The sequence below is a fragment of the Lepisma saccharinum genome, unplaced genomic scaffold (assembly GCF_977018435.1).
Source record: "Lepisma saccharinum unplaced genomic scaffold, izLepSacc3.1 HAP1_SCAFFOLD_891, whole genome shotgun sequence".
Classification (NCBI taxonomy): domain Eukaryota; kingdom Metazoa; phylum Arthropoda; class Insecta; order Zygentoma; family Lepismatidae; genus Lepisma; species Lepisma saccharinum.
The window spans coordinates 10,076-23,427 of NW_028143547.1; the positions used below are offsets into that span (position 1 = coordinate 10,076).

A 13,352-nucleotide genomic window follows, 5' to 3' on the forward strand; every position below is an offset into this window, starting at 1 on the left:
TTTTACATTTTTCCATATTTTGTCTCCTTTCACTTCTGTCCCCTGAAAAATGTAAAATCTAGATTCCACCGTACATACAAAATGTTTGAAGAGCCACAGTGATGAATAACTTAAGAAGAAACATTTGAATGATAAGAAATCCAATGTTCATTACCAAAATTCAAAGTCGTGTATTACAATGACAGCATTGAAAATGCTAAAAATTCTAGTTGTGTAAAAATGAAGTAGTTTTCAAATTCATAAAAGGTATTAGAGAAGTTCTGAGGTATCTCCAAAGAACAGTCTTTCCAAGCAATACATCTAACATTGTTCTATTTCTAATAAGAGAAATTCATAATTTATGGGCATTGCAACCATATTTTGGACTATTGGTAATACCAATGCCCTACGATTTGTTTCACATTGAATGAGAAAGAATTGATGATGTCAGTCTTTCTCTCGCGTTCCTCACCCTGGCATCAATTACAAAGGGATCTAAGTGGTTCATTAGATCCAGTAGTTGACAACTAATTTCAAATTCCATGTCATTCACATGAAAAATCAGCTTCAATTCTTTGCCCAATACATAGCCCTTGTATTCAGAAATCTGATTAGTCCAGAAACATGTATATTGCAACACCACTTATATCTTAACCACAAAATGATTCCCCGAGCTCTGATAACCACTTTTAGATTAAATATTTATTTACTCATTCATTTGTGAGAAACTGTAATGGCAAGCAAATGAGACGATACAATATTGAATGGAATTATTTCAACAACTTACTTTCATGCTGTATGACAGTATTTTCTTCTTAAAAACAAGTTTGTTTCAAACATACAGTAGGTGCTATAGGTTTCATCTCTCAAAGTATGTGAATATGAATATCAATTGAATAAGGTTTATAAATAAACAATATTAATAAGATTAACACTACCACCAAGTTTGTGGAACACAAAGGTGTCTCTTAGGAGAAGATACCTGAGTACCTCATGTGTACATTTCCTTAGGGATTCCAGGTCTGCACTTATACATGTCATTCTGCTCTTAAGAACAATCAAATAAATCCTTCAAATCAAGAAATATTAACATTTATTACATTTTTTTAAAAAAATACTACAAGCAATTTTAAAACATGATAAAAATGTATTCCTCTTCCAAAGATATCTTTGTCGAGTTGTACCAGGAGTATGGTTTGGTGTGAGTGCAATTCTTCATTAATCCAATACTGAAATAAAAAGTTAAAAAACTTTAAAATCCAAACCACATAAATACATTACATGTAATTTTTCTTAGAACACGTCACCTTATGGCATGTACAGTCACTGACACTTCTGGGTTATAACAATTCCATTAACTTTCAATGGAATTGTTACAACCCAGAAGTGTCCATGACTGTACAAACACTTGAAGGTTCTATACAGTCTATTATCTATTCAATGAATCAGTATGTACAAATAATTTTGTTGACCTTAGATTCAGAGCTTGAGTTACTTGTCTTTAGAGTGAAATATACAGCAGAGGGAAAGAAACAATACAGGAGGTATGGTGAAATCAAGAACAGCATATGTTTGCGATTGCCGTAACTGCTTCATCATACTGATACTGTACGAATGCAGTAGACGTTATTTCTTGTGAATCCTTATATTTGACGAATACACATGATTGTATACACACAATAACAAATACAACTAAATTGTGTTCGCGCAACACACATGCACGTCTTAGTTGAATGTTTGACTGCAGCCGAATGAGTGTCTTGAGGCAGTGTTGCCAATTGTACATGCTGCTTCACTGGCATGCTGCAAGTCCCACTAAAACCTGAACATAAAAACGCAATATCATCATCATGGCAAGAAATACACTAAAATGAAAGTAATACTTTTGGTTGATTGATTGATTTAGTTTATTTTACTTCGTGTTTTGTGCCTCTTGGCTAATTTGCGAAGAGGTGGATGAGTGATGAAATGGATATTCACAAACAACCAAGCCCGAGCGGGATTCGAACCCGGGACCCTTGGCATCGCAGCTAACCACTCGGCCACAGGGTCCAGCAGTAATACTTTTGGTAATACTTATGCACAATAATAAAAACATATCTAGTAGAGCAGGCATGTTTCCTTGTCTGGGTGATTATTACAATGCAAAAATGTAATATAACAATATACATTGATTAAATGTAAGCTTAACGGATATGGATTGAATATAAAAATATAAATTCCATTTAAATCTTTGTCTACAAAAACAGAATGGGATTAGCTTCTACAAATGTTGAGAAAGCCCTCTTCAACACAAACTGAGTCTCATTTAATTTTATACAAAAAAAGAATCTAAATGGCCTGCCATTACTTTGCCCATCCTCACATAAAACTGCATATTACTTGATAAATGCCATCAACAAATGAAATATCAGAGCACTTTTGACATATTTTTCACACATCAAAGGTGGATGACATTGGTTGGAAATTGCCATCACACCATGCTTTGAGATCTTTTACAAATTCTTCAAAAGACCCAAATTCGGCTTGTAGATCTTTACTTTAAACTGCCTGCTACAAAGAAACATGTCAGAGAGTTCTTTCATTATTTTTAATATCCTTGCAGGTAGCTTTAACACAGAATTTAGAGCCATGTAGAAATACAGCTTGCAGCAAATATGGAAGGAAGACATCAATTTCATTAAACATAAAGACTTCCAGAAATAACAGAAGGAAGCAAGAAATGTTACACAGAAAAGGAAGACAGGCTAAAGAAACACAAGAAAAACCAAATGCTGCATATAGCCACAGGAATAATTGACCAAACAACACTGCTAATAACAGATCTTCACCTTTGTTAATCCTATATATGGGATACATATATGAAGAGATGAAATCCAATTCTTGAGATATGCGGAGGCAGCTAAGGCTTTGAAACACTAACTTAGTCATAAAATTTATTGTGTGAGGGTTAACTGGGAAGTAATAGAATTCAGTATCATTTGTGTCGAATGAATCATTGGAATAGTTCAAACAGGTAATGAGGGCACCTAGGGAAGCTATATTCATCTGCTTTGCACTAGAAAATATGAGAACATCATACATCAGGGCTCAAGGATTTCAATGAACAGCAAATGATTTACAATGAAAATGATTCATACGAGTTTCTCAGTATTGCTGTCTTTGTCGTGCAATGCATTTATTCTAGTTGTAGCAACATTTGCACATGAACTTTGTTTTGTTAGAAGTGACCACAAATCGTTTCATGATAGCCAGAGGAACACTTAACTCCAAAAATGAATTTTTAGGTTTTGTTTAATTGATCTCCTCTGAAAAGATCTATTTGGAGTGAGATCAACACCTCCATCTCTTCCACTTATCAGTAGTCATGTATCTACAATTTACTAATTTGACATTGAATACCAATGCGACACAAACTTCTCACGTCACATGATTGCTATGTAATCTATGGAATGTACAGTCAACTCTCGATTCTACGACCCCGGGTATAACGACCCTCTCGAAGTAACGACCCTTTTCCCGGGAACCGTGAAAAATTTAGAAAAATAAGTTTGAAAAAAAAAGTTGAAAAATTGAAGGAAATCGGCCGAAAAATGCGTTGTTTTTTTCCCCACTCATTTCCTTCACGAGCGCTCTACCGCTCACAATTGGGTTTGAACTAAAAATCACCACCACACCATGCTTGAGTGATATCCAATAGCACTTGACCTCTGCCCTCCCCTCCCTCAAGTGCACCAATGTTACCCCGCACCCGACGGCCGCTACCCAACGCGCCAGGCTTGTTTTGCCACGCTTTCTCTTGGATACGCGAGAAGAGAAGATCGAATGTGCTTGGATGTTATTTTAAATCGACCTTTTGTTTCCTTGTCCTAAGAGCTGCTGAAAACTCGCGGGGGAGGGTGGGAGCAGCCCGAAATGACTGCTGGACTTGCAGTCTTTGCCAATGTGTATGGCAGGTCAAGCTCTTTCATCGATAAATACACCACCTTGAGAGATAAGATCGCAGGAATGTTCGAAAATACAGATGTGTGGCACCTGTAAGTCTGGCCCATCTGTCCAGTTCAGCAGGTTCCCGTGAGTGAGCAACTCTCGACCTTGTAGCTGACAACTTCCGGTAACCGCTTTCATTCAAAATGTGTTCTTTGTTCCCTGCAACACTTCATAAAAAAGCGAAACTGTTAGAGATAATCAAAACCACATCGGTGAACTAAAGATCGTCAACCCGCTTAATGCGTTGTCATCCAGGTTTCCACAGAAGTTAATTTCGATCTTACGTGCATCATAACTCCCGTTTCCCACTTCATATGTTTTCCTAATTGTGTCGATGTCATAATGTCTGGTAAAAAAGTGTTCCGTTGGCTTACTGACTTCTCCCTCCTTTCCTGTCAGGAAACGTAGGGGGGGGGGGGTTGCGATGCAGATTGTTTCAGCCACGATTTTCTTGCTGATGCGGGCTGATTACAGGCGAGGGTGGAAAAGGACCCATCCCTCTTCCTTTCCTTTGACGTCTAAAATGGGGCAACCAGTTCTGGATATATTCTTGAAAATGAACAAAAACCACAGAACAAGGAAAACAAAAAGGGACCCCCCCTTTCCCCAGCTCATTCTCCGCCACTGGTGTGCACGGCAATGTTGATAATTGCAGAATTCAGTTGTTTTTTTAAAATTTATTTATTATATATTTTTTTTAATGCTGTTGTCTGCATAGGAAATATTGCCCGTATTATTGTCTGTTGCGTGGTAAAACGGTAAAACGTAAAGCAAGGGTCATTTCTTTCTTCTTTACACTGCTGTTAAAAGTTCCGTCTTCGACAGTTGCGTTATCTTTAAAATGCTGGGACTTTTCTCTTCCGCCACCTGTTGCTCGAACCTCCAGCCGGTCTCTTTGTTTTTACGATGCAGCTGGCGCCAGTGTTTTGTCTAGCGTCTGCTAATCTTTTGCTTGAAGATAACAGCGATGACTCATCCAGCGCGAAGAAACACGCAAAGCTGTTTTGATTTGACGATAACGAAATTCGATCTCCAGAAAGCAAAACAAGAGTTAAAATAACTTCATGTTCTGCGCCTTCTGATAAGCACAACTGTAAATTTAATTTACCTTTCTTGAGAACCATTCATGTGTAGGAAAAAAAAAAGTGTGTTCAATGTAGGATGGTCGCTGAGACTGATTAAAAAGACATTATTCAAGGGGAAAACGTTTGGAGGGGTGGGTGTTTAACATCGAGAATACTCCTAAATCCAACATTAAATCGTCGATTAACGTGAGAGTAAATAACGATCTACCATTTTGATATGTGAAAATGCGCAGTTTCATAAAGCATGTTTTCAGTTCATTTTATGCTGATGGGCTAATCGGGACTAAATATACAGTTAAAAGTGAAATTCAATTCTAAACCCGAATGATTATCAACTGCCACGTTGTTTAATGACCTGTCCTACAATACGCTTTGGGTGAAAATAGATCGCAAGTTGCGCATTTCCTTTTTCACGCTGGATTACAATGCAAGTCAAGGAAGGAGTTTGGACTGCTCCCTTGAATGGGGAAGGAGGGTGAATGAAGTTGGTTAAAGCAAAGAAAAGTGACTTTTTTTTACGATGTATTTTACACAGCCGAACCAGAATGAAAATTACAGCCCTGCCTTTATTTTTTTTGTCTGGTACCTAGAGAGGTTGTGTTGTTTCTCCCGAGAGATCTAATCTTACCAGTTAATCTTGTAACAGACAATGCTCCAGTAAACCCGTATAAAATCCAACATTCATTCTGCCCGATTATCTCCCGACTTTTGCTGGCACCAGTCTGACTGGTGTCAAGATTCTTCGGGTTTCGCTTGCAATAAGCGAGAGATTGTTTTCCTTTCAATAGGTCTCAGTGGAAACGGGTTTCTCATTAACTAGAATTGTAAGAATTTCCTGGAAAAGCAACGACTGTGCACAATTGAAACAAAGTAACATTATTTTAAATTCTCTTTTGTGAAAACTTTTTCATGTTCTATTTTCCTTCTCACAACACGCATCCTGTGCATAACAGGTTGTATAACTACCAGGATAAATGGTGTTACCATCTCCTAGGCATCTTTGTGTCCGTTTGAGCTCCCTTTAAGCTGAAAATTGGTGCAAATTCCAATAACGACCCCTTCGAAATAACGACCCTTTTCCCGGGAACTGTGAAAGGTCGTTGAATCGAGAGTTGACTGTATGCATACTACACAATCTGTCAAAAGCTATCTTAAGTAATTTTTCACATGAGTATGACTAATAGAGCTGAGCCAATACCACTTTGAACAGATATCCGCATCCAAACAAAAGTTCTCCGGTTACCAGCTAGGTTAAGCTGATGTTGGCTTCCAACGTTTCAAGCGTATACATTGCTCTCATCATTAGGGAATATAGAAATGGAGGCCAGTGTAGGGTAATCCAAGAACACTTGTTTGAATCACGTCGCCAGGAAAGCTACAATTCCTAGACATCCACATCGATGCCAAAGCTCTTACTGATTCCCAAGATACCAATGCTTTAAAATTGTAGCAATTAAAGGCTGTTCAAAATGTTGATCAATATTAGTGGGTTAGTTCTCCACTCCAATTACAAGCACCAGTTTATCAGAGTTTTGTCTAAAATTATTGAAGAATTACATCAGGCTTTCAAGTAATCACAGTTTTCACACAGATTATTGGTGAAGTATAAAGTTCATAATTTAAATAATTTTCAAGATAATTAGATAATGCCATAAGTGTTACATGGCATTCTTGCAGAAAACCATGCAAGACCAAATGTTGGAAAAGTATCGGCCAGTATTAGTGAATAAAATACTTTATGATACCGATACATTAGCATTGGGATTGGCTCAGCCCTACTTATTACTTAGCTATAGTTGTTTAGATTGGTGACACTGGTAAAAAGGTAGGCTCCATCCGGAAATCCTCCACCCTCGAATTCTACCACATTTCAAATATTTTTGTCCAAAATGTAGTTTCTTAAGAAAGGGTGTTTTTAACTAGCGCGGAAGGAAATTTTTCAAGATCTACGTGCTACGAAACTTGCATTTTTTTAATATTAAAATTCCTTACATACATAACGTCATTATGGTTTTTCAGGGCTTCCATCATGGATTCAGTCACATTTCTTTTTCTTCCTATGACTGACTTGTGGAATGGTATAATTTGCGATATTTAATTTTTTGGTACCTTGAGTGAATTGTCGAAAAATAGTGTTGGGCAGGTTCTAACATGCCTTTAAAGGGATGCTATAGAAAAAGGTGGGGCTGCGGAAGTAGTAGGGGGTGGTAGGTTGATTAGCCCAGGGACGGAGCCTGGAATCTGTGGCCAATTTTTATGGTTTAGGCCTGAAAAAGCGACTGTTATATATCTATCGGTACGGGTGCGGGAGGCTGCTACGAAACTGACATGGCCGCAAGTAGACTTCCAGCTTGCAACTTTAAACGGCTGTATCTCCACTTTAAACGGCTTTATACTCGTAAATATTTGTTTCCACGCTACAGAATTTTCTTTTCAACAATATGCAACACACAATCTTGCTAAAAATATTTCACTACCGAAATCGAGGGTGCAGGATTTCCGGATGGACCCAAAAGGTATATATGGAGTAAAATATAGAATACTGTAGACTTTTGGTCACACATGCAACTAGTATGGAAGTTGTGCAAAGTGATCTGAATACGAAGAGCAGAAAATTCAAAAAAATATATAAAATTCAAACTATGAATGTTGAGACTTACCATACGAGTTTATTCTTGACACACGGTAATGTTCTGTGAAGATGGAAATACCATATTCCAACTTAAAGTTGTCTACTACATGTGGGAGAACACCTGTAAATTATGAAATTTGCATAAGCATTGTTGACATAGATTTATTTGAGTGGTAAGACAAACAGATTTGTATGACAATTTTCATCCATCTTGGCAAGCTTTGTGTGTAATAAACGAAAGATGAAAATTTAACAATCATGGCAAAAATTATTCCAACATACAAATTATATGCTGGATTACACACTAACAGCATTTTATGAAGAAAAACTCATAATGCAGAAAATTGTAAAATTCTGGAAAATATTAAGTAATTTATTGCTTTATTGGGATTTAGAAAAATTTCTTCACATGGAATAATTTGCAATAGCAACTACATACATCTCATTCCACAATAAAAAAACCTAATTTCTATAAAGTAGAACCTTGTACTTACAGCCATTGTACATTCACAAACTGACAATGGTTCATATAGTGTCTAAAAGAAAAAAATACTCAAAGCAAATTCTACATAATTAAAAAAGATAAGTACATTAGTTTATACAAAATTTATTTTCTGAACTGAATATAGGGCCTTCCCGATGGCACAGTGGTAGCGGTGTCGCTTTATAATCAAAGGGTTCAATACCCGGTGGAGGCACATAGTGGTTCGGATCCCACTTTAAACTGTAGGTCAAGTCCCGATTAGCCTTACTGTACTTAAAGTGGACTTAAAACACCAAATCAATCAATCAAACTGTCATATAAGGCAACAGATCACTATTTCAAAGCATTTACCTGAATCAGTTAATTGTTATACCATTGCTTCTTACAAGTAGACTAGATATGGGACAAAATAAAATTTGAAGGAACATAGAAACAAGCAATCAAAGCTTTAACTAATTTTTCTCTCAACAATAACAACCAAGACAAACTCCCCTTCAGTGAGACTGACAAATCCTCCATGAGACAGTTTTGAATTACATTAATGATTAATTAAAATTTAGTAGAAATTATTGAAGTTGCACACACAATTCACAGAAAATAATGCTGAACATTTCTATATTGAGCACCCAGCTGTGTTTAAATTCACTTATTTCCTCCTCCCAGAAATTTTACTCATGGGCGAGTCGAGGCCTACACTTTCTGTATAGCTAGTTTAGTCTTGCAGTTGTTATCATAGCTACAGAATTGAGCGAAGCAAATTGTCTGTTAGGCAGATAAAAACTCAAGTGTACAATACTGTACAGAAAAAAAACTTTCATTATGAAGCTGTGGGAAAACTGTGCTAACGGAAAATTAAAAATAAAACCTAAGAAAAAAAGACAAACATAATGAAATAGTGTGAGAGTGGTTTGTCTCTGCCAGAGGAAAAAAAATCACCACATACTGGGTCCCATGTTACAGTAATATGCTAAAAATGCCACTCAAAAAATGGGTAAGACTGAATTCAAAGCATGTAATGGATGGTTGGACATGTTTTGCAAAAATAGACCATTATTGATCAGCATTAATTTGCCTTACAGCAGAATGATTTGGATATGCTTAGTGTGGTTTCTCAGGCTAAAAGCATTTGCGGAAAGTCAAGCAGCCAAGAATCTAAAATGTGTGCAGAAAATCCTGTTTCGCTACTGGTAAAAAAAATTGTTGTGTGCTATTCAGTGCAATGTTAGCATTTGCGAATAAATACTGTATGGGAATATAGCACTTACTTAAGGTAAGACTGCAGAATATGGGCTGCTTAGGAGGAACACGGTTCATAATTTTTTGGTAACGTTTTGTAGTTAGTAATCGGGAAAAGGAAGTTTTAAGGTGCGGAAATTTTTTTTCTTTAAAAAAAAAACAACAGAAAAACGTGTCCACGTTGGGTGGTATTGAAATCGTAGCAACGAAGGAAAATGCATATTCCTGCACAAATCTAGTGAAAGCAAAAAATGCCTATGTTGTTAGGTAGCTAGGTTTAGTTCTCTTAGCCTAAATAATAATTAGTCGTTGTATTTATGCTAATGAAACCTAACCTAACCTTGTACGCATTCCTCGAAGAAATAATGAAAGAAACTGTGCGTAAGCAATATGGACACGAACGAATGGAGATATGCATTGCTTTTAGTAGCAGGAAAATCATTTTTCATTGTATTTATGCTATTGGAACCCAACCTAACAGGCCTAACCTAACCTTGTAAGCATTCCTCGTCTGAAATAATGAAAGAAACTGTGCGTCTGTGGGTGGAATCCGGAGCGACAAATCAACTCGAATGCCGTGAAACGAAGGGTCTCACTTATCGCACAACACTTGAGCGTGTAAACAATATAGACGTGAACAAATGGAGAAATGCATTGATTTCAGTAGCAGGAAAAACATTTTTTATGTGCAATAATATAATAGTGATCGTAAAAGGAACACCGGAAAATGGAAGTAGAAGGTACGTACTTTCAGGGGATATAAATTTTGTTTGTCTATTTAGAGGAAAAAAGCAGCCCATGTTCTGCAGTGAGACCCTTATTTAATGTAATCTCAGTTTTTATATATAAGTATACTGGTCCCTTCTGATTCAATTTAAGGTGTGTTCCACTGTATTTTCAATAAGTAAGGCTTAAGGTAGGCAAACACAAAGAATAGTTTCACCACTATATTTTCATGAAACATCAACACATACGAAGTCCAAATATGCATGGAATTGTAACTGTCATCAAGCTGAACCCACAATATGAAATAAACAAGTTAAAAATTAGAAACACCATGAAATCAAATTAATTTGCTAACATAAAATATCTAATAACATAAAACTATTATATCTCATGGTAAAAATCATGCCTAAAAATAAAATCTGATAGTGTTTCAGGGTCTTGAGAGGTTCATTAGGTCCAGTTGATTTGCTATATTTTACTTCACTTCTTGTGTCACTTGTGAAGATGGGGATGACTGATGATTTGATGAATGGACACTCAGCCCCTGGCATCGTAGTGCGATGTGCTAATCACTCAGCCATGGGAGCCGGCCCTTTAGATCCAGTGGTTGACAACTAGTTTAAATTGTTCTATTTGTCAACAATCCTAGACATAATCGAACTATTACCACAGAGAAATTAAATTTATAAATTTAATTTCTCTGTGCCATTACTCTTCATTATTATACCAAAATTTGAAAGGTGCATATCAATTACAGCAAAATAAATATATTTTTCAGGTGTTTTTGGTATTTTCACCAGGTGGTAAAAGCTAGCTTTTGACCTATTTTCACCAGACTTTAAGCTGCATGTGTATGATCTGCAACCTGGCCTAGCCTAATGCACATAAGTGTGTATTCTTTAGTTGTTGATGTGTGTGAAGTTTACGGCAGTGTGTACTTACTTTTCGTGCAGGAGACAAGTACTTTTTTCTGCATGCCATGGAGTTGGAAAACTACCGCAAGGTGTTCGCATGTGGACTGGTGCTGCTACTATGTCACATGACATAAGTATGAAAGGGTATGATGTTCTTAATGCTTTCATTGCTAGGTTAGGCAGGTTAGGTTTATGGCTATTAGCATTAAAATTATTTCGGTAAATACTTCCGGTAACACTTTACTATACCGGAGACGGATTTCTTCAAATTTACAGGAGAAAGTACTTACGCAAATCATTTTCTGTAGTGTTGTTGATGTTCGGGAATGTAGTTTTGATCCATTTTAATGCGAATGCATGTGGTTTTCTACGAAAATCTATTTCCGATGCGCTATTGCTGCTGCCGCCATGATGTTGTCCGTATATGCTAAATTGAACGAAAGGAGTGCTAATGGAACCTAACCTAACAGGCCTAACCTAACCTAGTAGGCATACCTCGTCCCCGTGATGGTTCGTGGGGCTATCGTGAATTTTTGGGCTAACGTCAATGGTTTTTGGGGCTACCCGTGGATGGTTTGTGGGAAATAAGGAACAACAGTAAGTACGGTACTACTTTACTATACCTGAGACACCTGGGAATGATTTCTTTTGCACTTTTTTACATTGCTAACGTACTATTCTGCATTCCGCAACACTTATTTAGGTGAAATAATGTAATTTGTAATGAAAATAATGTATATTTCTTACATTTACGAGTACTTACTGTTCTTGTTTATTTCCACACACAACATAGCGATAGCTTACCCTTGATTGTTCGTTGTGCCAGTGTTTTGTCGATTTGGAGTGTGCATGCAGTGTTGCAAGCTCCATTACCGAAAAATACCTACTTTCGGGCCGGATTTCAAAGTATGCTCAAATAAAAAAAAATTACAAAATTATTTTAAAAAACCTCAGGAACAAACCATTGACGTTATGTTAGGTTAGGTAAGGCAAGCATAGTTTAATTTTTTTTAAAAAAATTGAAAGCACTTTAGGAATTTTAAATTAACTTTTTTACTTACTTACGGGGACGAGGTATGCCTACTAGGTTAGGTTAGGCCTGTTAGGTTAGGTTCCATTAGCACTCCTTTCGTTCAATTTAGCATATACGGACAACATCGGCTTGTAGCAGCAGCAATATCGCGTATTGTGCTCTCGTGCAGAAAGAAAAATGACGGCAGCAGCAATAGCGCGTAGGAAATAGATTTTCGTAGAAAACCACATGCATTCGCATTAAAATGGATCAAAACTACATTCCCGAACATCAACAACGCTACAGAAAATGAATTCCGTAAGTACTTTCTCCTGTAAATTTGAAGGAATCCGTCTCAGGTATAGTAAAGTGTTACCAAAATATAATTAGCCTTCGAAAACGCGTGAGTGAATAAGTCAAACAGATTAGGATAGATGGAATAGTATATCCGCACTGCAATGTACACTAGAAAATAAAACGTTGATATTATACAAAAATAATAATAGTATTACTCACTTATGTTGGAGGACCTGCAAAGTAAATAAAACTTTGATATAATGCAAAAAAGAATAGTAGTACTCACTTATATTTTAGGTCCAGCAAGTATTTTATGTTATTTTTTCCTGAACGATCGTTGATTCTTCGTGTAAATTCCTCTTCTCTAATCAACGTGGAGCTCCAATTCCGAAAAAAAGACTTCTTTCTTGTTGCTTGTTACCGGCTTTTACCTCAAACAAAACACATGTGAAGTTCAAAGATTCATTTACGCTTCCAGCAAGGCAGTACGTCATTAATGCAAACCAGTACGTCATTAATGTGTCCACCAATGAACAACGAGTTCGCGTCAACCAATCGGATAGCTTAAAACTGGTGTGGCAGCAATCACTACCAAGTTTGAGACAGGTGGAAGCTGGAAACTAATATCTGAATACACAATGCGTGATTTTGATCATGACGTGTTTTTTATTTCTCTTGCGATACGATTAATTTGTTTGTATAACTGAATGAAGCGCAGATGATTACTTTTGGTAACATCATTTTGTACTTGGAAAGATAAATTGATCTGGAGAATTTATTATGACACTGCACGTTGTTTTCTGCTATATAAACTGTTCAGGCAGCAGGAAATATTTCACCTCGATTTTTCCAGGACGAGGATAGTAATTCAATAATATTTAGTTTCTTGAAATTTAGATGAATATGAATCCTAACCTACTTCAACAGTGACGGAAAAAGGGGGCTATTACCCCCAACCTTTGTCCCTGCAGTAGAGCTGTGCGGGATCCCGAAAAGT

At 36.7% G+C, this 13,352-nt stretch overlaps 1 long non-coding RNA gene across 1 annotated transcript; it reads right to left on the minus strand.

The window, feature by feature from the left end:
- Positions 1 to 1,049: 1,049 nt before the first annotated feature.
- LOC145983416 (uncharacterized) lies at positions 1,050 to 12,896 on the minus strand. The gene is made up of 3 exons (XR_014441249.1): positions 12,642 to 12,896; positions 7,715 to 7,807; positions 1,050 to 1,208 (listed from the first exon to the last, which is right to left on the minus strand). It is a non-coding gene; the product is annotated as an uncharacterized LOC145983416 (long non-coding RNA).
- Positions 12,897 to 13,352: the final 456 nt, after the last annotated feature.